Source organism: Lutra lutra, chromosome 14 (assembly GCF_902655055.1).
Source record: "Lutra lutra chromosome 14, mLutLut1.2, whole genome shotgun sequence".
NCBI lineage: Eukaryota > Metazoa > Chordata > Mammalia > Carnivora > Mustelidae > Lutra > Lutra lutra.
The window spans coordinates 11,276,145-11,304,099 of NC_062291.1; the positions used below are offsets into that span (position 1 = coordinate 11,276,145).

General features: G+C 35.8%; 1 long non-coding RNA gene across 1 annotated transcript in view; it reads right to left on the reverse strand.

Moving 5' to 3' along the window:
* LOC125084829 (uncharacterized) overlaps positions 1–27,955 on the reverse strand; it is a 132,328-nt gene that overhangs the window by 85,954 nt on the left and 18,419 nt on the right. Inside the window, exon 3 of the long non-coding RNA XR_007122710.1 lies at positions 7,393–7,468. This is a non-coding gene — a long non-coding RNA (uncharacterized LOC125084829). The remainder of the gene's footprint in view (positions 1–7,392; positions 7,469–27,955) is intronic.

Consider the following 27,955-nt stretch of genomic DNA (forward strand, 5'->3'; position numbering starts at 1 on the left):
CTCATTCAGAGTTAAATTTTAATCACTTTGCTTCATTCAGAGATTTGAAGGCTAAGAATTTTCATGATAAGAAATTCATTCTAACAGAGAGCTGGTGTGCACAAACTTGGCAGAATGTTCATGTTTAAACATTGGGGGATATGGCTTGCATTTGGATACAACATAGTGCATATTATTTGTTAAATCCACTAGCCCAGTGTTCCCCAACAGAGGATGCCTCTGGAAGAAAAAAGGGAGGGAGGGGTCCAAGTGCCAGTGCCTTCAAGATGTGGCTTTTGGCACTGGCAATGTTGAGGGACCATAGATTAAAGTCTCATAAGGTTTTGATGGGCAGTATTTTCCAATGCAGACACTTTTAAAACCTATTGGATAATGAAGGTGAAATTTTGCACCAGTAACAGCAGAGATCCAAGTGATCGTTGCTGATAGGAAAATAAAACAAAGAAACAGAAAGACAAAAGAAACACCACATTGCCTATGGTAGTATAGGCGAACGACCCTTAGAAGATTGATTGCACTTTGAAAATTCAGGAAATTTGGTAGATACAGGCAAAGCCAGAAAAAAATATTGAATATTTTATTAATAATATATTTTATCTCTCATCTTCAGCCTGGAAAAAATAAGCTATAAAGGACAACTAGTGAAACAGTTTTTTAGAAAATGGCAATGAACTTGGTTTTGAAAATATGGGCATTATTATGTCATTTACACATTTAATAATTTAATCACTTAATATAATAAAGGCACAAAAATGGCTAATTCATGACATTCCCTAACATTTGTTTTAAAAGTGTGCATTCTGGGCGCCTGGGTGGCTCAGTGGGTTAAGCTGCTGCCTTCGGCTCAGGTCATGATCTCGGGGTCCTGGGATCGAGTCCCGCATCGGGCTCTCTGCTCAGCAGGGAGCCTGCTTCCCTCTCTCTCTCTCTCTCTGCCTGCCTCTCCGTCTACTTGTGATCTCTCTCTGTCAAATAAATAAATAAAATCTTTAAAAAAAAATAAAAAAAAATAAAAAATAAAAGTGTGCATTCTAACAAAAAACAGACAAATAGATCAATGGAACAGAGTAGAGAGCCCAGATACGGACCCTCAACTCTATGGTTAAATAATCTAAAAAGCGGGAAAATACATGCAGTCGAAAAAAGATTGTCTCTTCAATAAATAGTGCTGAGAAAATTGGACAGCTATGTACAGAAGAATGAAACGCAACCATTCTCTTACATCATACACTAAGATAAACTCAAAATGGATGAAAGACCTCAATGTGAGACAGGAATCCATCAAAATCCTACAGGAGAATATAGGGAGTGACCTCTTTGACATGAGTCACAACAACTTCTTTCAAGACACATCTCCAAAAGTAAGGGAAACAAAAGCGAAAATGAACTTTTGGGACTTCATCAAGAAAAAAAGCTTCTGAACAGCAAAGGAAATAGTCAATGAAACAAAGGGGCAATCCATGGAATGGAAGAAGATATTCACAAATGACACTACAGAGAAAGGGCTGATATCCAAGATCTATAAAGAACTTCTCAAACTCAACATCCAAAAAACAGATAATCAAGTAAAAAAATGGGCAGAAGACATGAACAGACACATGAAAAAATGTTCATCATCACTAGCCATCAGGGAGATTCAAATCAAAACCACATTACACCAGTTAGAATGCAAAAATTAACAAGACAAGAAACAACAAATGTTGGAGAGGATGAAGAGAAAGGGGAACCCTCTTACACCATTGGTGGGAATGCAAGTTGGTGCAGCCACTTTGGAAAACAGTGTGGCGACTCCTCAACAAATTAAAAATAGAGCTACCCTATGACCTGACAATTGCACTACTGGGTATTTACCCCAAAGATACAGATGTAATGAAAAGAAGGGCCATATGTACCCAATGTTCATAGCAGCCATGTCCACCATGCCCTCCAAAAGACAAGTAAAGAAGATGCGGTCCATATATACAACGGAATATTACTCAGCCATCAGAAAGGATGAATACCCAACTTCTGCATCAACATGGATGGGACTGGAGGAAATTATGCTGAGTGAAATAAGTCAGGCAGAGAGAGTCAGTTATCATATGGTTTCACTTACTTGTGAACATAAGGAACACCATGGAAGACATCAGGAGAAGAAAAGGAAAAGTGAAGGGGGGAAATCAGAGGGGGAGAAGAAATACGAGAGACTGTGGGCTTGGAGAATCAAACTGAGGATTTTAGAGGGGAGGAGAGTGGGGGGAATGGGTGAGCTTTGTGGTGGGTATTAAGGAGGGCACGTATTGTATGGAGCATCGGGTATTATATGTAAACAATGAATCATGGAACACTACATCAAAAGACTAATGATGCATTGTATGGTGACTAACATAGCACAATAAAAAAAAAATGCATTCTAGGTGACATGATTGTTAATTTTTTTCACTATATGAAAGAAATTCTCCTAAACTCAGATACACACACACATAAAAACTTAATGTTTACCACATAGTGTATCACAAATAATCTTTCATCCTGGTTGTTTCACAAATAAGATTCTATTTCACTTATTTTCAAGATGGAATTTCTTCCTTGATGTTGGGAAAAACTCAGTTGATTGTATTTCATATTACTAAAATAATTGGTAATAACTTTTTTCATTTCATGTTATTTCGTTTTATTTAATTTTAATCTTATTTAATTTTATTTCTTTTCCATGTTCCAAAATGCACTGTTTATGCACCACACCCAGTGCTCCATGCAGTACATACCCTCCATAATATCCACCACCAGGCTCACCCAACCTCCCAAGCACCCCCACTCCAAAACCCTGTTTCTGAGTCCACAGTCTCTCATGGTTTTTCTCTCCCTCCAATTTCTCCCAAATCACTTCTTCTCTCCATCTTCCAATGTCCTCTGTGTTACTGGTTTATTCATGAACAGCCAAAACCTATTAAAATATGCATCTGTATTTTTATTTTTTTTCTTTTTTTTTCATTTTATTTTTTATAAACATATAATATATTTTTATCCCCAGGGGTACAGGTCTGTGAATCACCAGGTTTACACATTTCACAGCACTCACCATAGCACATGCCCTCCCCAATGCATCTGTATTTTTATTTTATTTATTTATTTTTTTTAAAGATTTTATTTATTTATTTGACAGACAGAGATTACAAGTAGGCAGAGAGGCAGGCAGAGAGAGAGGAGGAAGCAGGCTCCCTGCTGAGCAGAGATCCCGATGTGGGGCTCGATCCCAGGACCCTGAGATCATGACCTGAGCCGAAGGCAGAGGCTTTAACCCACTGAGCCACCCAGGCGCCCCGCATCTGTATTTTTAAAGTGCACTTGTGTAACTACTGATTTCAGAATCACAATTTCTTACTAGAACAAGAATTTAATTTCATCTAAGTCTTAATGTTGGTCTCACTAAATCCTTGATTGTTTGGAGTAAATTTGTTTATGAAACAACTGGCTTTATCTGACTCCCTGAAACCAGTTCATATTAACTCGGGGATTAATTCATGATATCTCACTGTCTTGTTATTTTTTTTGTTCTTCCTCAACTGCAGCCTCTGAGGGGCTAGACCTCACTGGCTGCCACTGAAGAATTAGAAATGAGAAAATACAAGGAGACGGTTTCTTATTAACAATACCTTGATTGTTTCGCTTGATTCCCCTCTTGTCCCTCTTAAATTCAATTATTCCAACTGTTGCTCAAACAGCCTTACAACTGCATGTGATCACAGGCACACCCTTTCCCCACACTCTCTCCAAAATTCCTACCAAAGCCTCATATTCTCCCCATTGTCTATCTTGTTTCTCTCACGTGTTCACAGAGCTCAAGAGTCCAGCCTTCAGGTGATTCTTTAAAGGTCCCAAGCACATTTTCACTTTGAGGCTTTTGAATTTGCTATTGGTCCACTGTTACTTCACCGTCATATGACCCTTCACTTGTTTTATTCATATTTCTGTCCGGCCGCCTTCTTCTCAGAAAGAACTCTTTGATTTTTTATAGTAGCCATGCCTACCATTATAGTCCTCTTTATTCTTTATTGACATTGTCCTAGCATTTAACTGATACCACATTGTGAAATTATTGACCTATTTACTTTTCTCTTTCCCACTAGAATGTATTCTATGAGATTGGAATCTTTATAGATTTACTACACTGCTATATCTCTAGCAACTAAAACACCACCAACATACAAAATATCTGCGGATATGTGATGAACTCAAATGGACATATGCTCTGCTCTGCGAGCTAAAAATGGCTAGTGGGGACAAGAGGTACTGTGTTGCTCTGCTAAGGATGCCATAACAAAATGCCACCAACTGGGGAGTTTAAACAATAGAAATTTATTTTCTCAGGGCACCTGGGTGGCTCTGTCAGTTAAGCATCTGATTCTTGATTGTGGCTCAGGTCATGATCTGAGGGTCGTGAGATGGAGCGCTGCATCAGGCTCTACACTGAGTGGGGAACCTGCCTGAGATGCTCTCTCCCCCTCCCTCTGCCGCCCACCTCTTCTGCTTATGTGCACATGTTCTCTCTCTCTCACTCTCTCTTAAAATAAAATAAAATAAATTAGATTAAATGAATAAATAAAATAAAAGTTATTTTCTCACAATTCTGGAGGAGAAGGTCAAAATCCAGTTGCTGGAAAATTCATTTTCCAGTGAGGACTCTCTTCCTGCTTGCTGACAGCTGCCTTCTTGTTGTTTTCTCACATGATCTCTATGTGTGCAGAGAGATCATAGGAGTCTCTGCCACTTCTTATAAATGTACCAGTCTTAAGCGAGTAGAACCCATCCTTATTATCTCATTTAACTTTACCATCTTAAAGATACTCTCTAAATCTAGTCACATTGTTGGACGCCTGGGTGGCTCAGTTGGTTGAGCCGCTGCCTTCAGCTCAGGTCATGATCCCAGCGTCCTGGGATCGAGTCCCACATCGGGCTCCTTGCTCAGCAGAGAGCCTGCTTCTCTCTCTGTCTCTGCCTGCCACTCTGTCTGCCTGTGCTTGCTCTTGCACTCTCTCTCTCTCTCTTTGACAAATAAATAAATAAAATTTAAAAAAAAAAAATAAATCTAGTCACATTGTGGGGTTAGGACTTCAACATATGAATTTCAGAGGAAATGCAATTCAGTCCATAAAAGGTGGTAAAAAAAAGATGGCAAAGAAAGATTTATTTCATACTAGAAAGTTTGAATTTAACTTTAGGTGTTTCTCTATGATCCATATCACTGTGTTTACTAGATCAATTATTAATCCACTTGATTTCTTTGATACCAAGTCTTTCCCCCCTATTTTCCCTTTCTATTTTTGTTTTCTTTTATTACAAGACTCACATAACTTTTCTAGTGTTAACTTTAAGACTTGAAATACTCTGTTATCTTTAAGAAGGTCATGTGAATTATAAATCTGAAGTATTCGAAATGTGTGACTTAATTCCTATGGAAAAGTTGTGCTCTCCTTGCTACTTACCATTTTTTTTTTTAAAGATTTTATTTATTTGTCAGAGAGAGAGGAGAGCGAGCGAGCACAGGCAGACAGAATGGCAGGCAGAGGCAGAGGGAGAAGCAGGCTCCCCGCCAAGCAAGGAGCCCGATGTGGGACTCGATCCTAGGACGCTGGGATCATGACCTGAGCCGAAGGCAGCTGCTTAACCAACTGAGTCACCCAGGTGTCCCGCTACTTACCATTTTTATGGTTAAATATGATAGAAGAAGTGCTTGATCTGGGTAGAAGCCATTTCAAATTAATAACTAAAATGGAGATAAAAGAGTACCAAGATGAATGAATTCTGAAGATCTAATGTGTACCATAGACACTATTGTTGGGAATGATGTATTTCATAATTGAAATTTGCTAAGAGAATTGAACTTAAATGTTCTTAACCAAAAAAAAATTAAAAAAAGTAAATATGTAAAATGATAGATGTGTTAATTAACTTGATAGGGGGATCTTTTCACAGTACATGCATATATCAAATCATGTGGTACATTTTAAATAACTTACAACTGCATTTGTCAGTTATACCTCAACAAAGCTAGAGATAAAATTTAAAAGCATAATAGGAAACTAAAATAGGAGGATAAAATTTGGGATAATTGGAACTGTGTCATGTGTATACACTGAAGAGAAATACTAAGTAGCTCAGGGATGACTTATAAGTTGTTCCCAACTCTATCACATTTAATGTTCTTAGGCTAAAAGAAAATGTTTACAGAATAAAACTTACCTAATACATATAATTTTAGGGAAATCACTACAATCCCCAAATTATTGCATAAAGGAGAAAGGAAAAAAGTAACTTATAAAAAGGATTGTGTTTTCAATATGTAAATGTTAGAGAAGACTACAAGGAATGATAACGAAGATCACAGAGCTTGCCCTTATAGAACCTATCACTATAAATGCAACATCTATAAATACATTATTGCATAGAAATGTTTTGTTCTAGAATCAACAACATTCATGGCATCATATTATTTTTCCAAGTGGTGACTCTTTCTCAATAAAGTTCTAATGAAATGAATTATACTTTTCTCTCAATTTGTGGGGTGTTTGTGTTCTTGGAAAGCTCAGATTGCATCAAGCTATACCCAAATGTTTTCTGGTAGGTAGATCAGCCAGTGGGGAGAAAAAGGATAAATTTTTAAGTGAGTAATGAGATTTGACTTACGCACAATGAAATTCACTGTTTTAAAGCATACAGTTCCATGAATTTGGACAAAAATGTACAGGCAGATAACTAACAAAATAACCAGAATATTTACTAAGCACCTTAAATTCTCTCCTGGCACTTGGCAGTCAATCTACTCCAAAAACTAGCTGCCAACAATCACTACTTTGTTTTCTGTTGTTCTAAGTTTATCTATTCCAGAAAGTCATACGAATGGAATAATGCATAAGGTACCATTTTGTTGCTGGCTTTTTGCATTTTAGCATTAATCATTTGAGGTTCATTAATTTTGCTGCTTTTATCCGTAGTTCATTTTTTATTTCAAGTAGTTTTCCACTTTACACCCAGGAATGAGACTGATTTTCCATCATCCCAAGAGTGAATAAAGTTGATGAATTCCCTGAGGAATGGGGAAGATACAGTTTAAGAACGACACTGGAGTTAACGGTCTCTTTCTTTAGGGCTACCTCCATGGACTGTAAAATGACAATCCTGGTGTGGTTTGTCTGTTTGCAGTAAATGCACCCTAGCAATCCTCCAGATTTGTGAACCACAGCCAATATTCTAACATGCTCACACCACACCACTTTCCAGGCAGCTCTGCAGACAACAGAATCCCCAGCGATTAGTTAAAAAAACATTCAGACCTTCTTCCACTCGTGCTTTCAGGGAGAAGCATGTCAATATAAATGGACTCAATAGTCTATCTCCCTGCATGGATCATACCTTCAAATGGAGGGGGGTCCCAAGGCACTCATTCGGAATTTTGAAGATTTCGTTTCACCTTTATTCCTCATATCTCCTAAAAAATCTCTTATACTTCTGCTGGATAAATTGACAAATAATTTCTCAAGAAATTGCATGACAGTCTGAATTTTTAGCTACTGTTCTTTGGGAAGACATGTGAGAAAATGTAAAATATCCCACTAACTTTGTCGTAAGTTTTCTGCTGTTCAGCAGCTTTTCTGAACATTTCAACTAGCTAGCTTTGGGACAAGGAAAAATGGTGTAAGTAGCTTCTTGCACAAAATATCTAGTGCTTCTTCATGTAGACCATCAGTTGTTACAGGACCTCCATCAAATATAAAGTTATGGCAAAAGTATTCTGATAAGAAATGCTTATCATCTTGGAAAAGTTGCTCCCCATAAAAAATGCTCTACTCAAATCCAAGATTTTAACAGTAAGATCCACTGCTCTTTAATGTTTTTCTTTGTCTAGATGGATTCCACTGATTTCAAAGTCAAACATAATCAGTTCCGCCACTCAGTTGGTTTCTGGATTAAAGGAATCCCCAAGTCTTTTAATCAGCTGGTAATTTTCACAAACTCTGATATAACTCTACATTTGTGCTTAACTTTTCTCCCCTGGTGCCAGTACACCTGCAAAGTTCGTCTGCTTCGGGTGAGCAACTTTCATAAAATCAGCCACTCTGCATGAGGAATCAATCCCAGAGGGCATCTGAGGAGCAGAGTGTAGGGCCCAGGCAATGCAGAGAATGCATGCTCCACCAGCAATCCTTTCTTGAGGCTTTTTCCTGTGCAAATTGAAATATATCCGGGGTAGTGAGCTCAGAGACTCCAAAAGGACCCCCCTATGCTTGGCGAACATGTCCAGGCAATCGTCCTGGGGCTTGAAATTGAAGACAGTATCCAACAGGGACTAGCTGGCTGACCCCTCTGGCTGGGATCCTGGCTCTGAGGCTGCCAAGCCTTCAGGAGCTCACCATTGTGTCCATGTCCTGAGATGACTTTCCCAGCTCTATCCCCCCCACTCCCACCTCAGCACTGCAGGGCCAGTCTTGATTTCCTTGACTTTTGCTTTTTATTTTCTTTTTCCTGCTAGCTTTGGTTTAAATTGGCGACTGTTTTGCTAACTTCTTAAAGAACACATTAAGATCATTATGTTGAAAACTTTCTTCCATTCTAACATAAACATCACTTTAAATTTCTACATAAGCACTCCTGTAGTTATATTCCACCACACTCAGTTTTTATTTCTCAATAACTTCAGGGTTTTTTGTTTTGAAGTTTTTCCAGGCTTTTCTTCTCTGACCCACTGGTTATTTTAAGGCATGCTATTTAATTTCCATAGATATTGGTATTTTCCAAATATGTAATTGATCCTGGTGTGGTCAGAAAACATACTTTGTTTTTAAAGTTGTTGAGATTTTGTTCTGATCCAGAATTGGTCTATTAGTGAATTTTTTATGTGCTATTTAAAAGAATGTATTTTCTGGTTCTTCGAAAATATCAAAAAGAATTGTCACACTTCTAGCACTACTGACAAAGAAATGAGTAAAGACATAAACTAATGATACCAGGAATGAAACAGACCTTGCAAACAGCCAAGGGATAATAAGATAATGCGGAGAACAGCTGCACCCAGATATACGGACAACTTACATAAAATGGAGCAATTCCTTAAAAAAAATAATCTATCACAACTCGCCAAATATGAAATAGGTAATTTGCATAGCCCTATAACTATTCAGAAAACTGAATTCATAATTTAAACGCTCTCCCCCAAAAAAGTAATCTTCAGGCTCAGATAGTTTCACTGGAGTTCTACCAAGTCATTAACAAAGAATGAACATCGGTGCTACATAATCCCTTCCAGAAGATGAAAGAGGAGGGAATACCTTCCAATTCATTTTATAAAGCTAGTATTACATTAGTTCCAAACCCAGACAAACATAGTACCAGGAAGAGAGAAAGAAACAATCAAAGAAACAAAATTACGGAAAAATATCCCTGTGATACAGACAAAAAATCCTTAATAAAGTATTTTCAAAGTGAGTGTGGAAATATATAAAAGAATATATAAAAGCCTGATTCATTTCCAAGAAGTAAGTCTCGAGCAATATTTGATAATCAAACAACGTAATCCACATAATAACAACATGAATGAGAGAAAACATGATCATATCAATTGGTGGAATAAAACCACTTGGCAAAATTTAAGCTATTCATGTTAAAAACTCCTAGATAAAAAGGAATAGAGGGGAACTCCCTCACTTAGAAAAATAGAATCTACAAAAACCCTGTAGCTTACATCCTACTTAATGATGAAAGTTGGAGTATTTTCCCTCTAGGATCTAGGACAAGGTAAGGATGTCTGCTCTCAGCACTTTATTCAACCTAAAGCTGAAAGATCTAGCCAGTGCAATAAGATGAGAACAAAAGAAAGAAAGAAAGAAAGAAAGAAAGAAAGAAAGAAAGAAAGAAAGAAAGAAAAAAGGGCGTACATATCATAAAAGAAGAAACAAAACTATCCTTACTCAGAGGAAACACAATTATTTCTGTATAAAAGTCTAAGGAATATATTTTTAAAAAAACCTTCCTATGGGGGGTTAAGGGGGTAGGAGAAGAATAAATGAAACAAGATGGGATTGGGAGGGAGACAAACCATAAGTGACTCTTAATCTCACAAAACAAACTGAGGGTTGATGGGTGGAGGGGGGTTGGGAGGGGGGGTGGGGTTATGGATATTGGGGAGGGTATGTGCTGTGAAGTGTGTAAACCTGGCGATTCGCAGACCTGTACCCCTGGGGATAAAAATATATGTTTGTAAAAAATAAAATTAAAAAAAAAAAAACCTTCCTAAAGCTAATGATTAAATTAAGATGGCAATACTGTAATGGTTAATTTTAGATGCCAACTTGACTAGGCTAAGGAATGCCCAGATAGTTAGTAAAACAGTATTTCCGGGTACATCTGTGCAGATGTTTCAGGAAGACATTAACGTGTGAATGAGCAGGCTCATTAAAGAAGATTCACCCTCAACAGTGCATGTGGACATCATCCAATTCCTTGAGGAGCTGTATAGAGCAAAACGGTGAGGGAATTCTCTTAATTTTCCTGAGCTGAGACTTCTACCTTCTCCTGCCCTGGGACAACAGACTTCCTACTTCCTTGGCTTCCAGACTCAGGACTCACAATGATTACACCACTGGCTTTCCTGATTCTCTAGCTTCTAGACTGGAGATGTCAAATTGTGGGCTTTCTCTCAGCCTCCTAAATCTCCCTCTCTCTCTCTCTCACTCTTTCTTTCTCTCTCTCTCTCTCTCTATATATATATATATATATATACATACACACAGATAATACAGTAATATATATATATGTAGCTACATAGTTATGTAGTCAAATATATATAATTACATATATATATAGTTACATATCTCTCTACATATAGCCATACATAGTTACATATATAGTTATGCATAGCTACATACTTATATATAGTTATATATAGTTACATAGTTTTATATATATAAAACTTCTCTGGAGAACCATGAGAAAATACCATTTGAAATCACTAAAAAAAATAAAGAAAATGCTTAGGTCTAAATCCAACAAAACATATATGCTGAAATCTACAAAGTGCTGATGAAATAAATCAAAGGAGATCTAAATAAATGGACATATTGTGTTCATTACTGGGTAGTCCAACATAACAAAGACGTCAATTTCTTACCTATTAATATAAAGTTTTAAGGCAATTCCTAAGAAAATCCCATCAAAGCTTTGGGTAGAGATAGACAAGCTTATTTTAAAAATTATATAAAAATGCAAAGGAACTAAAATAGGTAAAACAATTGTGAAAAAGTAAGAATTAAGAGAGCTGGAACTGGCTACCTCATTCAGGATCTTTTAGGGAGGTACAGAAATCAAGACTTTGTGATATTGGTGGAGTGATAAGACACATAGATAGGTACAACAGAAGAGAGAACCCAAAAACATACCCACATAAATATGCCCAATTGACTTTTGACAAATGTGCAAAAACAAAAACAGTTTAGTGGAATAAAGATAGCCTTTTCAATAAATGGTATTGAATCAACTGCATACCCACAGACAAACAATGAACCTCAACTTATTTACAATTTACACAAAAATTACCTCAAAATGTATCAGACTTATGTGTGAAATATAAAACAATGAAACTTCTTGGTTAAAAATAATAGGACAAAATCTTTAGGATCTAGGAGGAGGCAAATAATTCTTAGACCTGACACCAAAATGGGATATATTAAAGAAAAAGCTGATGAGTAGGCCATCATCAAAATTAAAAATATTTGCTCTACGAAGACTCTATGAAAAGAATGAAAAAAGTACCTACATGTTGAGAGAATATATCTACAAAATACATATCTATCACATAGCTGACAAAAGGCTAGTATCCAGAATAAAACATTTTTTAAAGAAAGCTATCATAATCTAACAGTGGAAAAAAACAACAACAACAGTCTAAGTAGAAAATAGGTAAAAGCAATGGACAGTTATTTCACTGTAGAGGATATAGAGATGACAAACAAGCATTAGGAGACACAAATTAAAACCATAGGAGGTACCACGGCACACCTATCAGAATGGCTAAAATAAAAATAGCCCCAGCAAATACTGGCCGAGATCCAGAACAACCGGATCACACATGCGTTGCCTGTGGGAATGTGAATTGATACAGCCACTCTGGGAAACAGTTTGGCAGTGTCTTTCACAAGCTAGACCTGCACTTACTGTAAAACCTAGTAATTTCCCTGTAGGCAATTTATCTAGAATAATGATATTTTATACTTATACAAAAATCTCAGCATATTGTGAGAGTATCTTTATTCGTAAGAACCAAAAACTACTAAAAGCTCCATGGGTTCTTGTCTTTCAATGGGCTTATGATTAGACAAACTGTGGTACATCCATATCATGAAATATCACTCATTAATCCATCAATCAATAAAAAGAGACCATAAATACACAATCTAGATGACATTCCAGAGAATTATGATGAGTAAGAAAAAAAAATCTAAACCAGGAAAGTTACACAGTATATGATGATATTTTAGGAATGCAGGACAGATTCCTGGTTCCCAGGGGATAAGAAGCAGACACAGAGGAGATGTGAGCTGTAACTACAGATAGGAATGTATTAATAATGAACTAATCTTGTGGTGATTGCAATGTTCTGTACCCTGGCTGTCTGAGAACAATATGTAGGAGAGATCTTTTAAACTAGGTGGACAAGATGTTACCTAAGGTCACATTAGGCGATGCGTATGTGGGATCTCTTCATCTTGGATCACAGAACTGCATGTGAATGTACAATTACTAAAAATAATTTTAAAAACAGCTTAATTTTGAAAGTATTAATGTTAAGGAAACAGGCCCTCCCAAACTGATAATGTCGTTCATTAAACACCAAACAAATTTTATGAAGAACAATTCGACGCCGTATTTCAAGAGTATCTTAAATCTTCCTACCCATTTCCTCAAGCACCAGATTCTAAGGATTTGACACTATATATAACCACATTATGTTATGGCTAAAGTCCCCATTATTAAAAGTAAATGAGCTAATGAGATTTATGGGCACAAATTTTTTAGTCACTTATCATAGCAACAACAACCGAAAGGAAACTACCAAAATGCCCAAATACAGAAAACTAGCAAAATAAATTATGTTTATGTAAAATAAATACATCCATATATTTGCATGGTGCAAACAAGTGGGTAAAGCAAATTGTAAGATGGTATGTTTTATGTCATTTTAATTCTGAACTAACAATAGTTAATGTGTTATTAATAATTATTAATATTTATTAATATCTCATCTAAATATACCAACAAATATTGTTTTCTTGACCAAACCAGAGTCAGGCCTAAACTTAACCCAAGGTCCATGTGTGCACAGTTGAAAATCCAGTTCTAGCAAGAACCCTGTTAAGTTAGTTTAAGCAGAACCCCCTTATTCTCAATATTGATCACCCTAGATATTGGTCAGGTTCTTTCTCCTCTACCACACACAGGTGATATCTGATCTCCCTGGCCTGTTGGCCCCAAAGAAGCCTGTTAGGTTGACTTAGCCAGAATCCCTTTCACCTTTCACCCTTGGTATTTGCTCTTACTAATTTTCCATTCACTGACCCCTACCCTGCTCCTGGGCTATAAATTCCCAATTACTCATCCTTTTTTGGAGTTGAGCCCAATCTCTATAGCTATATCTTCCATCTTCCTCAACTTTTAACCCACCCTCTTTAAATTCTGTAGTCAGAATGAGCTAGCTCTCCAATGTTCTCAGAGGCTGCTCTTGTTTTCTCCTTCTTGTACTGTTCACAATTGGCAATTATGTGTTCATTTCTTGCTTAATTTATTATTTTCACTCCCTTACTGAATTATAATTTCCATGAGTGCCTAGTACAGTCTAACATATTGTGTGTTCCCAGTAAATATATTTTTAAAAATAACAAATGAACTGTAACAAGAAGAAAACACACCAATTAAATTAAGACTAGATGTTAATTAGGAGGATAATGGAATTACCTAGAACATGTGTGCAATATTGAATAACTGCAGACTTACAAAGTTATTTTACAGTGATTCTCTATTTTAAAATATTATTATATTTGATTCATTTCCTTAAAGTTAAATCCATCAGAATTAAATAGATTTTGCTATAAAAGCGGCCTGTTCTATTAATGAAGTGCAATCGCTTTGATTTAAAATAGTGGTTGATGGTCTCTGGGTCTGAGTACAAATTCAATATTAAATCTAAATTTAGAAACATTACATTAATTGATGCCATATGAGGTTTATAAAAGCTATTTTGAAATTTGTCCCACATATCTCACCTCTTATTTGACTTTTGTCACTGGGTTGTGAAAACAAAAACTAAAAAACAAACTAAGAAGGTAAGAATTTCACCCACTATGTTCTTATTGAAAAATCTTACATATTTTTTTTTTAACTTCAATCCCTGACATTTAGCTTACTAGCACAGCCTGTTCATCTTGGAGACAAGGTAAGAAAATTAAAATCTAACTGTATGGTGCAGAAAATGCCATTTTCATATTAGTATAGCACACCAAAAGAGTGATTTTTAAATTCCTTTTTAAAACCAGAAGGTTACAGTATATTTACCAAATAGACATGGCACTATTAAGAGGCCTCATAATGCTACAAAATACATGGAGCAATTATGACCCATAATGATTATTTGCAGGTGGAGGGACACAAGCCTTCAGTCCATAGGAGTGTCCAGGCTAAATGTCATATTCTAGATCAGAGTATTTCTCACATCATTGCTCCCAACAGGAACATACACTAGATTTTGAAGAAAGGGGGAGGAGGTGGAGCCCTAGAACTCACCCACAGATAGGATCACGAACTCTGCCAAGAGCATGCAAAGAGCTTACATAATAAGAGAATGCCTGGGGTGCCTGGGTGGCTCAGTGAGTTAAACCCTCTGCCTTCAGCTCAGGTCATGATACCGAGGTCCTGGGATTGAGCCCCGCATCGGGCTCTCTGCTCAGCGGAGAGCCTGTTTCCTCCTCTTTCTCTTCCTGCCTCTCTGCCTACTTGTGATCTCTTTCTGTCAAATAAATAAATAAAATCTTTAAAAAAAGAAAGAATGCCAGCTACATGAGCTGGGGGATACCAGATCAAGCTAGAAGCTGGCTTAGGGGACACAAGATGGTCAACAGTAAAGGAGACTGTCCCTCCTCTTGCTAGCACAAGTCCATAGATTTAAGAGCTGGAGATAGAGCTGGTGCCTCCTATAGTTGCCACAAATGATTGACTTTTATACAACTGTTTTTAAAACAGAGGACCATCACTGATCTGAAGTATTTGAGAAACAAAACAGAGGATTATAGGGTAAGAGAGGGAAAAATGAAACAAGATGAAACCAGAGAGGGAGCCAAACCAAAAAAAGACTCTTAATCTCAGGAAATAAACTGAAGGTTGCTGGGGGTGGAGGGATGGGGCGGCTGGGTGATGGACACTGGGGAGGGTACGTGCTATGGTGAGCACTGTGAATTGTGTAAGACTGATGATCCACAGACGTGTAGCCCTGAAACAAATAATACATTATATGTTAATTAAAAAAAAAAGAGAGACAGAGAATCATAGAGGAAGGGAGGGAAAAATAAAATAAGATGAAATCAGAGAGGGAGACAAACTATGAGACTCAACTACAGGACACTACCCGAGGGCTGCTGGAGGGGAGATGAGGGGATGGAGTAACTGGGTAATGGGCATTAAGAAGGCCATGTGATGTGATGAACACTGGGTGTTATATGCAGCTGATAAAATACTGAACTCTGCACCTGAAACCAAGGACACACTATATGTTAACTAATTGAATTTAAATGAAGCAAGTGAAAAATAAAAGATACTATAATTGTTTCTTATCCTTGTGATTCTGAACTGGGGCAATTTAAATCATAGGTTCCTAGGGACAGGAAACTTAAATCAGGGAACATAATGTTTTTAAAATATGGGAGTCTAAGACTGCCACTTTGATTCTGAAAGATGAGTCATAGTTTTGACTGGAATGATTGCTCCTAACCATCGATAGGAAGCTATTGAAATTCTAGTTGCAGTGATACCAGAGGCAGAAAGATGTGTTGAAGACACATTTAGGTTGTCTGCACATCTTCATTCCTTGCTAACCAATCCTGACCACCTTCTTCCATTTTCAAGCAGACTGTGGGAGCACCATATGTGTTTCATAAAATGACCCTAAGTGAGTGGACTGCACACAGGCAAAAGATCAACACAGACGCAATGGTGATCTTCGCAAGGTCAAGACCGCATAGTAAACACAGAATCTGGCGCATACCACCTGCCATGAAGATAGATATAATATTGAAAGTGATGCTAAATAAAAGTGATTATTTAGTGACTCAGAAATAAACTAAGCAGCTTCCTGGGCCAGGAGCAAGATCAAAATATTAAATAAAGAATAAGGATATTTTGCCCATGAAAAATCAAGATCTAATGTCAAGAAGTAGTAATTAAGACGTTATGGTATTGGCACAGGGACACAGAGACCAATGAAACAGAGCAAGAAGGCCCATACAGAACCACCCACCAATGGAATCCTGACACATGACGTAAGTGGCTCTACAGAATAGCACTAAAATGATGAACTCGTTGGATGTCTGGGAGGCTCAGTTGGCTAAGCATCTGACTTCTGTTCAGGTCATGAACCCAGAATACTGGGACTGAGTCCCACATCGGCTCCTTGCTCAACCCTCTGCCGGCTGCCCCCCTGCTTGTGTTCTCTCTCTTTCTGACAAATAAATAAGTAAAATCTTTGAAAAATTAAAATAAAATAAAATAATGAACTTGTCAATAACTGGCTGTAAGCAATTGATTGTTCATTTTTTAAAAAATTACCTCCTATAATAGGAAATATAAAGCCAGTTTAGAATAAGTATGTAAATGAAAGCAAAGTTCTACATCTTTTAAGAGAAAATGTAGGAGAACATGTCATTCATCTTGGATAGGTTAAGATGTATACAGGTATAAAACGTATAAACCATAAAAGTAAAACAATAAATTTGACTACATTAAAACATAAAACATATGTTTACAGAAAGATACCATAAAAAGAGCTAAAAAGATAAGCCGTGGAAGAAGAAATGATTTTTAAAACATAAGGAAACAATGATTTTTAAAACATAAGGAAACAATCAAGACAGTACAGTAAGAATTTTAATAAATAAATAGATGCATTATTATTGAAAATAAAGAAAAATAACTCGCTAAAGAAATAGGACAATTCACAGAAAAAGAAACTAAATGGCTACTCAGGGAAATACAAAAGTAAAAATAAAATCCCATTTCACACCAATGAGATGTACACAATTTTAAAAATCTGGCAACATCAAGAATTATTGAGACCATGAACAGCGACTTCTATAATGACATCCTCAAGCAAGGCTGAGGATGTGACTGGGAGGGGAAGAAACGTGTAAATATTGTGAGACCAATTATGGAAGATGATGAGCCCCTGATCCAGATGCTAGGCTAGTTTATAAAGCCTTCGGAGTAGCAAGTGATATGGGGTAAGAGATTTCATTTTAAAGCACTTATTTGCATTTATACATATATATATGTATATATATATAAATTTATATAAATATATATCTCTTATATATGTTTCTATATATTTCTTATGTATTACATATGTGTGTGTGTGTGTGTGTGTGTGTATTTCTCAGACTTCCTCAAAATTGCCCCCAAAAAAGATTTGCACAAGTCTTTCATTAGCATGGAAAAAAAAGAGACTTTGAGATGCTTGGAACCCAGCTTGGTGCTGACCATTAAGGCAAAAAAAGGAGAAGCAAATTTCCCAAAAGTGTGAGTAGTGACAGTCCCTGTAAAGGATGAGATTTTAAACTCTGGCTACCTTTACAGAATGTCTTGGTTCTTCAGGGTAAGACTGCACATTGCACAAATTTTTGGAAAAGAATAATCCTGAGATGATATGAAAAGTTCCAGTCCAGTTACTCAAGACCTTGATGACATGAGCAAGTTCGAATCTTCCTAAGTAAACATTCTCTTTTATTATCCAGTCTTCCAGCTTTTTAAAGGACTGTGTCTTACCTTTCTTAGCAATCTCTTCTATTTCATAGTCCCAACTCTTACTTTAAATTGGGTGACCATAAAATTAGTAATCCTTTATAGAATCTCATTCCTCACTTCAAACCCGCATCGCTGACTGTTGGACATCTCCATCCACAAGTCTACCTCAGGTCAGTCCCATAGAACTTCAAAGATATTCGAAATATTCTCTGTGATTATCAGTAGCATAACTACTAGCCACTGAATGTGTCTACAGCAACTGAGGGGCTGAATTTATTTATTTTACTTTAAGTTTAAACAACCACATGTAGCCGCTGTATTGGACAGCCCACATGCCCCTGAGAGAAGAAAGCTACCCTATAATGTTTCATTTGCTAAGAATTAATTTCTCCAATTCTTTGGGACCCCTCGGTCCTTGACAGTACTTCTGGGTAGCTTCATCATTTTTCCCAGAGAAATGCTCAATCAACCTCTGTTGTCAAATGGTGTAAACTAAGAATTGAAAGATACATTACATAGCAATCAGCACTTAATATTTTGGTTTTTTTTTAAAGAAAAGCATTTAGTATTTACTACATCAAACATATTTTTCCTTGCCAAAAGATATAGGACTATTTAACATATTTTTCCCTCTTTCATAAGCACTGTAGCTTAGATGCCAATAAGCTCCAACTCTCAAAGGAAAATTCTAATCAACATATCCAAAGGTAAAATGAAATCTACATTACACCAAAAGTGAGCACATAATTTCTTGATGTGTGCTTAATTTTCTCTGCAGGTAGATGATAGAGTAGAAACTTATAAAAATCAATTAGCTATTGTTTGTGAATGGATAATTATAGACTGGTTGCCTTGAACTTGTTCATGCAAGAGAAAATTAAAAGAAAAACATGTTGTACCATTTTAAAACAAAATGTCAGGATGAAAAGCTGACTGAGAGGAAAATTGGACCACATTGAGCGGTTACTATTCATGAATATATATGAAGTACTATTGTTACTGTCGGTTTGCATAATGAGTAACTTGTTTCCAATGCTTAATTTTATATAGAAATTTCTTATAATTTAACAACATACAGAGCATTAACACCATTAATTTTCTTTATTAATACTGTCACATATAATGTTAACATTCTCACATTATGGTGAGATAATGTTCCCAAAATCACCTCTCTGACATCAGTTGAATCAAGGTCAGAAATAAGAATTTTGCGACATCAGTACAATTATATAGTTAGATATTTAAAAGGGTATTTAACAACCAGCGCTCTACAGCTGGCCAATGTCCAGGGACATATTCATTTCTTTCCCTTTTCATCAGATTCCTTCAGGTCTGCTTTGACATGGAGCCGAAAGCACACGTCCATTATGTCACCATGCCCTGACTTCAAATTAATATATGTAAAAAGCACATCATGAAAAAATATAGTCCAACAGCAAATATGGTTTATAATGGGCTTTAACTCAGATCTAAACCCCAACATCCTAAACACCCTCACTACCCCCAAATACATAAAATAAACCTACAAATAGAAAGACTAGGTACTCAACATATATACATTTTCTCTTTCTTTTCATTCTTATGAAAGGGGCTACTTCAAAATAACACGTGTCATCTAAAATGTTAGTAAAGTCCTCTCAGTAAAGAATTTGACATTAAATCAGGACAACTACAATACCAGGTACTAAAATAGGAAATAAGCAGATGCCAGAGAAATAAATTAATTATTGCTTCAAATCTTCTTTATAATCTCAACAATGTATAAGTTTTCCCCAATTTAATCATTTGACAAGCAAGAGAGTTTATCAATAAATAATGGAAGCTTAATGGGATACCTTTTTTCCCTATTAGAATTCTAAGGCTAAAAATTTAAGAATAAGGAAAAACAAGCATGAGTATTAAAAACTAAGGCACAGGGCGCCTGGGTGGCTCAGTGGGTTAAGCCGCTGCCTTCGGCTCAGGTCATGATCTCGGAGTCCTGGGATCGAGTCCCGCAGGAACCTGCTTCCTCCTGTCTCTCTGCCTGCCTCTCTGCCTGCTTGTGATCTCTCTCTGTCAAATAAATAAATAAAATATTAAAAAAAAAAAACTAAGGCACAGAGTAGTCAAAATACAATAACTTCCAAGAAATTCTATGGGATACCATGCAGATGGAAACAAATACAGAAATTTGCTCTCTGAGCGGAGGAAGACCTTGGGAAAAACACTTTATGCTCTGTAAATGAGCTCTCCGTGTATTTTATTATTAAAGCTATATTTCTTTCTTCGAAGAAATTGGGAAAATTAATATGTAAATTCCTACATTGCCTGAAAAATTATTACACTACCTACATAACATGTTATTTGAAAGTTAACTAAATTATTTTTTCTGACATAATCTGTACCTAGTAAATTTTGGCTGGCATTCATTAACACCCAATTAGCATATATTTATTAGACTATCCAAATAGTCTACTTGTAGTTGATTTTTTGCAGGCTTTATTTTTGGGGAGTAGCCGTTTAGATTCACAGCAAAATTGAGAGAAAGATACAATGATTTACCATATACCCCCACTCCCACACAAGCATGGTCTCCCCCATTACAAGCAGCCCCACCAGAGCAATATTTGTTACTGGTGAACCTCCATTGGCCCATGATAATTACCCTAAGTCTGTAGTTTATCTGAAAATTCACTCTTGGTTTTGTACATTTTTGGTTTAAACAAATGTATAATGAATCATGATGGTATCATAAGCTTTTTTCGCTGCCCTAAAAATGTGCTCCACTTACTTCTTCCTACTCCACTAACCTCTGAAAACCAATGATTTTTTTTACTGTCTCTGTTAGTTTTGCCTTTTATGGTTGGAAACATATGAAATGTAGCCTTCTCAGATTGGCTTCTTTCACGTAGTAATATGCACAAGTTCCTTCCATGTCTTTTCATGACTTGAAAATTCATTTCTTTTTGGCACTGGATAATACTCCATTGTCTGAATGTGCCGAGGTTCGTTTATCTACTCACCTACTAAAAAACACCTTGGTTGCTTCCAAATCTTGGCATTTATGAATAAAACTTTGATAAACATGTATGTGTAGGTATTTGTAGGGATGCAAGTTTTCAACTCCTTTGGGTAAATGCCAAGTAAGATGACTGCAGAGTCATAAGGTCATTTCACAATAACAAGTCAAACTGTCTTCCCAAATAGCTATACCATTTTCCAATTCTACCAGCAATGATTGAGCGTTCCTGTTGCCCTTCATCCTCGCCAAGCATTTTGTGTTGTCAGTATTCCAGATTTTCAGCATTCTAATAGGTGTATAGCAGTATCTCATTGTTTTAATTTGCATTTTCCCCAATGACATATAATATGAAACATCATTTCATATGCTTATTTGTCATCTGTATATTCTCTTTGGTGAGGTGTCTGTTCATATCTTTGGTCAATTTGAGCGCCATTGTTTGTCTTCCTATTGTTGGATAAAATTCCTTTATGAGCTATGTCCTTACAAATACTTTCCCCCAGTCTATGGTTTGTCTTCTTTTGACATTGTCTTTCACAAAGTTCAAGTTTTTCATTTTAATTGTGCCTAGCTCATCCATTCTTCCTTTCACAGATCATGCCTTCGGTGTTGTATATAAAAAGATACCACCAGGGGCACCTGGGTGGATCAGTGGGTTAAGCCTCTGCCTTTGGCTCAGGTCATAGTCCCAGAGTCCTGGGATCAAGCCCCACATCAGGCTCTCTGCTCATTGGGGAGCCTGCTTCCTCCTCTCTGTCTTCCTTTGCCTACTTGTGACCTCTCTCTGTCAAGTAATCTTTAAAAAAAAAAAAAAAAATTTAAAAAAAAAAAAAAAAAGATACCACCATACCCAAGGTCTTCTAAGTATTTTCCTATTCTGAGAGTTTTATAGTTTTGCATTTTATGTTTAGGTCTATGATTCATTTTGAGTTTTTTAGTGAAATATAAGGTCTGCATCTGTATTAATTATTTTGCATGTGAATGTTAAATCGTCCCTGCATCGTTTGTTGAAGAGACTATTTCTCCATTGTATTGGCTTTGCTCCTTTGACAAAGATCAGTTGACTGTATTTATATGGGTCTATTTCTGGGCTCTCTATTCTGTTCTACTGATCTTTTTTGTATAATTTTTTTTCACAAATTCTGCACTGTATTGATTACTATAGCTTTATAGTAAGTTTTGGAGTCAGGTGATGCTAGTTCTCTGTTTTTCTTCAAAATTGTGTTGGCTATTCTGTATCTTTTGCCTCTCTATATAAACTTTAGAATCAATTTTTTAATATCCACAAAATACTGGAATTTTGATTGACATTGTGTTGAACATACAGATCAATTTAGGAGGAACTCACCTGTTGACAATATTTAACATTCCTAACCATAAACATAGAATATTTCTCCATTTTAGTTTTTCTTTGATTTCAGTCATAAGGGTTTTATAGTTTTCCTCACAAATATCCTGTATACATATTATTAGATATATACTTAAATACTTCATTTTTGGGGTGCTAATGGAAATGTTGTTATGTTTTTAATTTCAAATCCCACTTATTCATTGCAAGTATATGGAAAAGCAGTTGAATTTTGTATATTAACCACATATCTGGAAACCTTGCTATAATTATTTATTAGTTCCAGGAGTTGGGTTGTTTTTTTTTTTTTTTTTTTGGTCAATTCTTTCATATTTTCTACAGATGATCATATATGATCTTATTTCTCCCTTCCCCATCTTTATGCCTTTTTTTTTCCTTTTCATATCTTATTACATAGTTAAACCCCCAATATAATGTTGAAAAGTAGTGAGAATGGACATCCTTGTCTCATACTTGATGTTAGTAGGAAAGTTTAGAATTTCTCATCATGAAGTATAATGTGATCTATAGTTTTTTGTAGAGATTATTTATCACATTGAACAAGTTTCCTTTTGTTCCTAGTTTACTGATAGTTTTTATCATGAATGGATATTGACTTTCTTTGAATGATATTTCTGTATCTATTGATATAATCTGTTATTCTTTCCCCCTTTTGGATTACATTAATTGAAAGTTGAAAGTTGAACCAGAGTTACATACTGGGAATAAAACTAGGTGTGGTGTATAATTCTTTTACTTTGTTGGGAATTTTTGCATCTATATGCATGTTCTTTTTTCTTAATTATGCTAGGTAAAAGCTTATTGATTTCTATTGACCTTTTTGAAGAACCAGCTTTTGGTTTCATTGATTTTCTTTTTGTAATTTCCTATTTCCAATTTTATTGATTTCTGCTTTTATTCTTATTATTTTCTTCTCTTTCTTTAGATTTAATTTGCTCTTCTTTTTAGTTTCCTAAGGAGGATAATTAGATCATTGATTTTTGGATCTTTCTTCTTTTCTAATATATGTATTTAATGCTATAAATATCTCTCTAAGTGCTGTTCATGCTACATACCACAAACTTTGGTATATTGTATTTCATTTTCATTAAGTTAAAGAACTTTTTTTTTAAATTTATCTTCATATTTTCTCTTGGATCTATGTGTCATTCAAAAGCATGTTGTTTAATTTCCATTTATTTTGGGATTTTCCAGTTATGTTTCTGTTATTTCTAGTTTAATTCCATTGTTGTCTGAGATCAGACATTGTATGCTTTTTTATTCCTTTAAATCTCTTAAGGTGTGTTTTATGGTCCAGAATGTGGTATATCCTGCCAAATATTCCATATATTTGGATATTGCTGTTCTGGGATAAAATAGTCAACAGATGGAAACTATATCAAATGATTGAAGGTAGTTATGAGTTCAGCTATGTCCTTACTGATTTTTCTGCCCACCAGATTTGTCCCCATCTGATATAGGAATATTGAAATCTCTAACTGCAGTTCTACTAGTTTTTACATCACATAGTTTGATGTCCCATTGTTTGGCTTATACAAGTTGAGCATATTCTGTCTTCTTGGAGAATTAACCCTTTTGTCATTATATAGTTTTCTTCTTTATTTTGGTTAACTTTCCTTGCTTTGAAGTCTGCTCTTTATGAAAATAATATATCTACTCCTACTTTTTTTTTGATTAGTGTTAAGTATGACATATTTTTCTCCATTCCCTTACTTTTAATCTATATGTGTCTTTATATATAACATGACTTTCTTGTACATAACGTATAGGTGGGTCTTTTCTTTTGATCCACTATTACAGTCTTTGTATTTCAATAAGTACACTTAGATGATTGACATTCAAAGTGATTATTGATACAACTGCATTAATATCTACCATATTTATTACTGTTCTGTATTTGTTGTTCTTGTTCTGTTCCCATTTTTGTCTTCCACTCTTTTTCTTTTCATCATTTTAATTAAACATTTATATAATTACGTTTTCTCTTCTTTCTTAGTATGTTATTATTATTATTTTTTGGTTTTAGTAGTGACCTAAATTTGCAATATATATTACCACTAATCTAAGTCACTTTTTTTTTGAAGTCTGCTTTCAAATAACCCTGTAACAGTTCACATGTAGTTTGAGGACCTTATTATAACAAAATAATCCTAATTCCTCCCCCTTCATCCCTGTATTATTTCCATCATTGGTTTCACTCATATACACACACACATATATATATGTATACATACACACACACACACACACACACACACACACAAATAGATAATGAAATGCATTTTTGCTATTACTATTTTAAACTGTTATCTATTACATCAGCTAGGAATATATAAAATAAAAATTTTTATTTTACCTTCACACATTTCCTCTTCAATATCCTTCATTTCATTATGTAGATCCAAGTTTCTTATATCATTTTCCTTCTCTCAAAAAAGCTCCTTTTACGAACAAGACCAACTTTGCAAGGTAGGTCTACTGACAAATTTCCTCAATTTTTGTTTGAAAAAGTCATTATTTCTACTTCACTTCTGAAAGATAATTTCATAAGGTACAAAATTATAGGTTCCTTTTTTCCTCCTCTTAACACTAAATATTCCACTCCACTCTCATTTCTTATCTTACATGCCTGGTTTCTGAGGCATGTAATTCTTACCTTTCTCTGTTCCTGTATAAGTAAGGTGGTCTTTCTCTTCTGGCTTTTTTCAGGATTTGTTCTTTTTCTTTGATTTTCCATAGTTTGGAAATGATATAACCAGTTGTGTTTGTTGCTATTGTTGCCTTTAGCCTGTTCTGTGTTCTCTAAACTTATTGAATCTGTGGTTGAGTGTCTGACATTATTTGGGGAAGTTCTCAGTCATTACTGTTTCAAATGTGACTTGTTTCTTTTTCTCCTTGTCGTTCTTTGGGTACTCCCATTACGTGTTTGTTACATCTTTTGTAACTGTCTTGCAGTTCCTCCTTTTTCAGCTGTTTTGTCTTTGTTCTCTTTGCTTTTTGGTTTTCAAGTATTCTGTTAATATATTCTTTAGCTTGGAGATTTCTTCCTCAGCTGTATCCAGTCTATTAATAAGCCCATTAAAAACATTCTTCATTTCTGTTACAGTGGTTTTGAGCACTAGAATTTCTTTCTTTCTTTTTTTAACGATTTTATTTATTTATCTGACACCCAGCGAGAGAGAGTGAGCACAAGCAGGGGAAGCAGCAGGTAGAGGGAGAGGGAGAAGTAGAACCCCTGCTGAGCAGGGAGCCTGATGTGGGGCTCCATCCCAGGGTTCTGGGATCATGACCTGAGCTGAAGGCAGACATTTAACCAACTGAACCACCCAGGAGCCTCAAGTACTTGAATTTCTTTTTGATTCTTTCTTAAGATTCCCATCTCTCAGCTTACATGGCTCATCTGTTTTTCCATTCTGTTTACTTTATCCATTAGAGCCCTTGGGCTATTCATCATAGTTGCTTTAAAATCCCTGTCTTTTAATTCAAATACCTCTTTCACATCTGGTTTTGATGCTTGCTTTGTCTCTTCAAACTGCGGTTTTTTACCTTCTAGTATATCTTGTAATTTCTTCTTCTTTTTTTAAAGATTTTATTTATTTATTTGACAGACAGAGATCACAAGGAGGCGTAGAGGCAGGCAGGCAGACAGAGAGAGGAGGAAGCAGACTTCCTGCTGAGCAGAGAGCCCAATGTGGGGTTCGATCCCAGGACCCTGAGATTATGACCTGTGATGAAGGCAGAGGCTTAACCCACTGAGCCACCCAGCCACCCCGTAATGTGTTCTTAATAGCCAGACATGCCATACCACATAATCAGAACTGCAATAAATAGAACTACAATGATGTGGTGGTAAGGTGTGTAAAGAGAGGAAGTCCTATGATTATGTCTCAATCTTTTAGGGAGCCTAGTGGGTGGTGAACCTCACATGTATTTCTCAGTTTTTATTTTTCTACCTCTCTACGGGGGATAAGATGGCTCAGATGGGTTGAAATTGGATATTTTCCTTATTTCTAGACAATTAGGCTCTGATAATACACTAGTAGGTGAGGCCTTAGTTAACTAGTTTCTTCTAGTTAAAAAGAAGAGAGTGCTCTGGTATATTTTGAAATAGATCCTTTCTTCCCTCTCCCCCTTTGGAGGCATCAGGGGATTCCCCCCCACCCCCCAATATTTACCATAAGAATCTGGTTAGGCTCCTGGTGTAAATCTCACAATAATGTAGGTAGGCACCCTTCTCTGACTAGGTATCCTGGGAGTTTTAACTCTCAAACTTGTCCATACTGAGCTTCCAAGAGTGTTTCAACTACAGTTGAGATTTTCCTGTCTTGGCACTTATTCCTGTGGTGGCTTCTATTCGTAAGTCTCTATTTCAGAAAGCTATCACTCCTTGTATTTGCATGTCGTCTCTCCAGTCTTGGGTGCAATGGTCTACCCTCTGTACTTATCTCTCTTATGGATCCAAGAAAAGTTGTCAACTCTTCAGTCTGTTCCATTTTTCACTCTTTGTTAGGACAGAGTGGCAACTTCCAAGTGTCTTATATGTAGAACCAGAAAACAGAATTTTGTCTTATTAGTAAATTACTTTTGCCTGGAAAAAATCATTATTTCATCAAGATTAAGAAAAGGGGTTTTTCATGGAATTACCATTTTGAGCAAAATCTATCCTATTATGATTTGTAATTATGTGTATATTTGAGTGTGCATTTTTAAATTTTTTATATATCGTCACAAAGTTTCTACTATATTGTTCTTCTTATGAACTACATAGTTTTGATTGTTACATTTGTATTTGTTTTCTGATTACTTAATGACTAGAGCTATATGGAATATATGTTGATCTATTTAGCTTCTCCCAGAACAAACCCCCATTATAATAGGTGGTTGTTGCCGAAGTATAAATATACACTTACCTTTGGGGCTGTCAGTCAGTACATTTCCATTCTCTCTCCCCCAGCCATTGTGTTATTTTTGGCATTCATATTACATCTACAAGTGTTATAATCCTTGCAATTCATTGTTATTGTATTATTCAAAATCATTTCACTTGCAAATGATGTAAACCCAAATTAAACCATGTTGGGCAAATACTAAAAGGAAGGAGAAATATACTGTCTTCTGTACTAAAATGATAAGAGTAACCAGAGGGCAGATCTAGCTGCATATAGAATCTCACATGCTCTCAGAATATTCTCGCTTCAACTCTCATCTCATTCTCTAAATTTCTCCAAGCACATGGACTTTTGACCAAGAAATATGGATATATATAGTCTTACATGTTCCAGAACTGAAAGAGAGCTTTTCCTGTTCTGTATTTAATAATAGAATCTTGAAAAAATACTAAGTGCTTAATTTAAAAATACATACCCAATTGTGCACCAATAATTTTAGCCAATTAGATATAGGTGTGCTACTCACAATAGTCACGACTTTATAGAGACTAGAAAAAAAATTAAAACTATCTTTAGCCGAAGGCAGAGGCTTTAACCCACTGAGCCACCCAGGCGCCCCTAAAACTATCTTTATTCACAGATATATGATCCTCTATGAAGAAA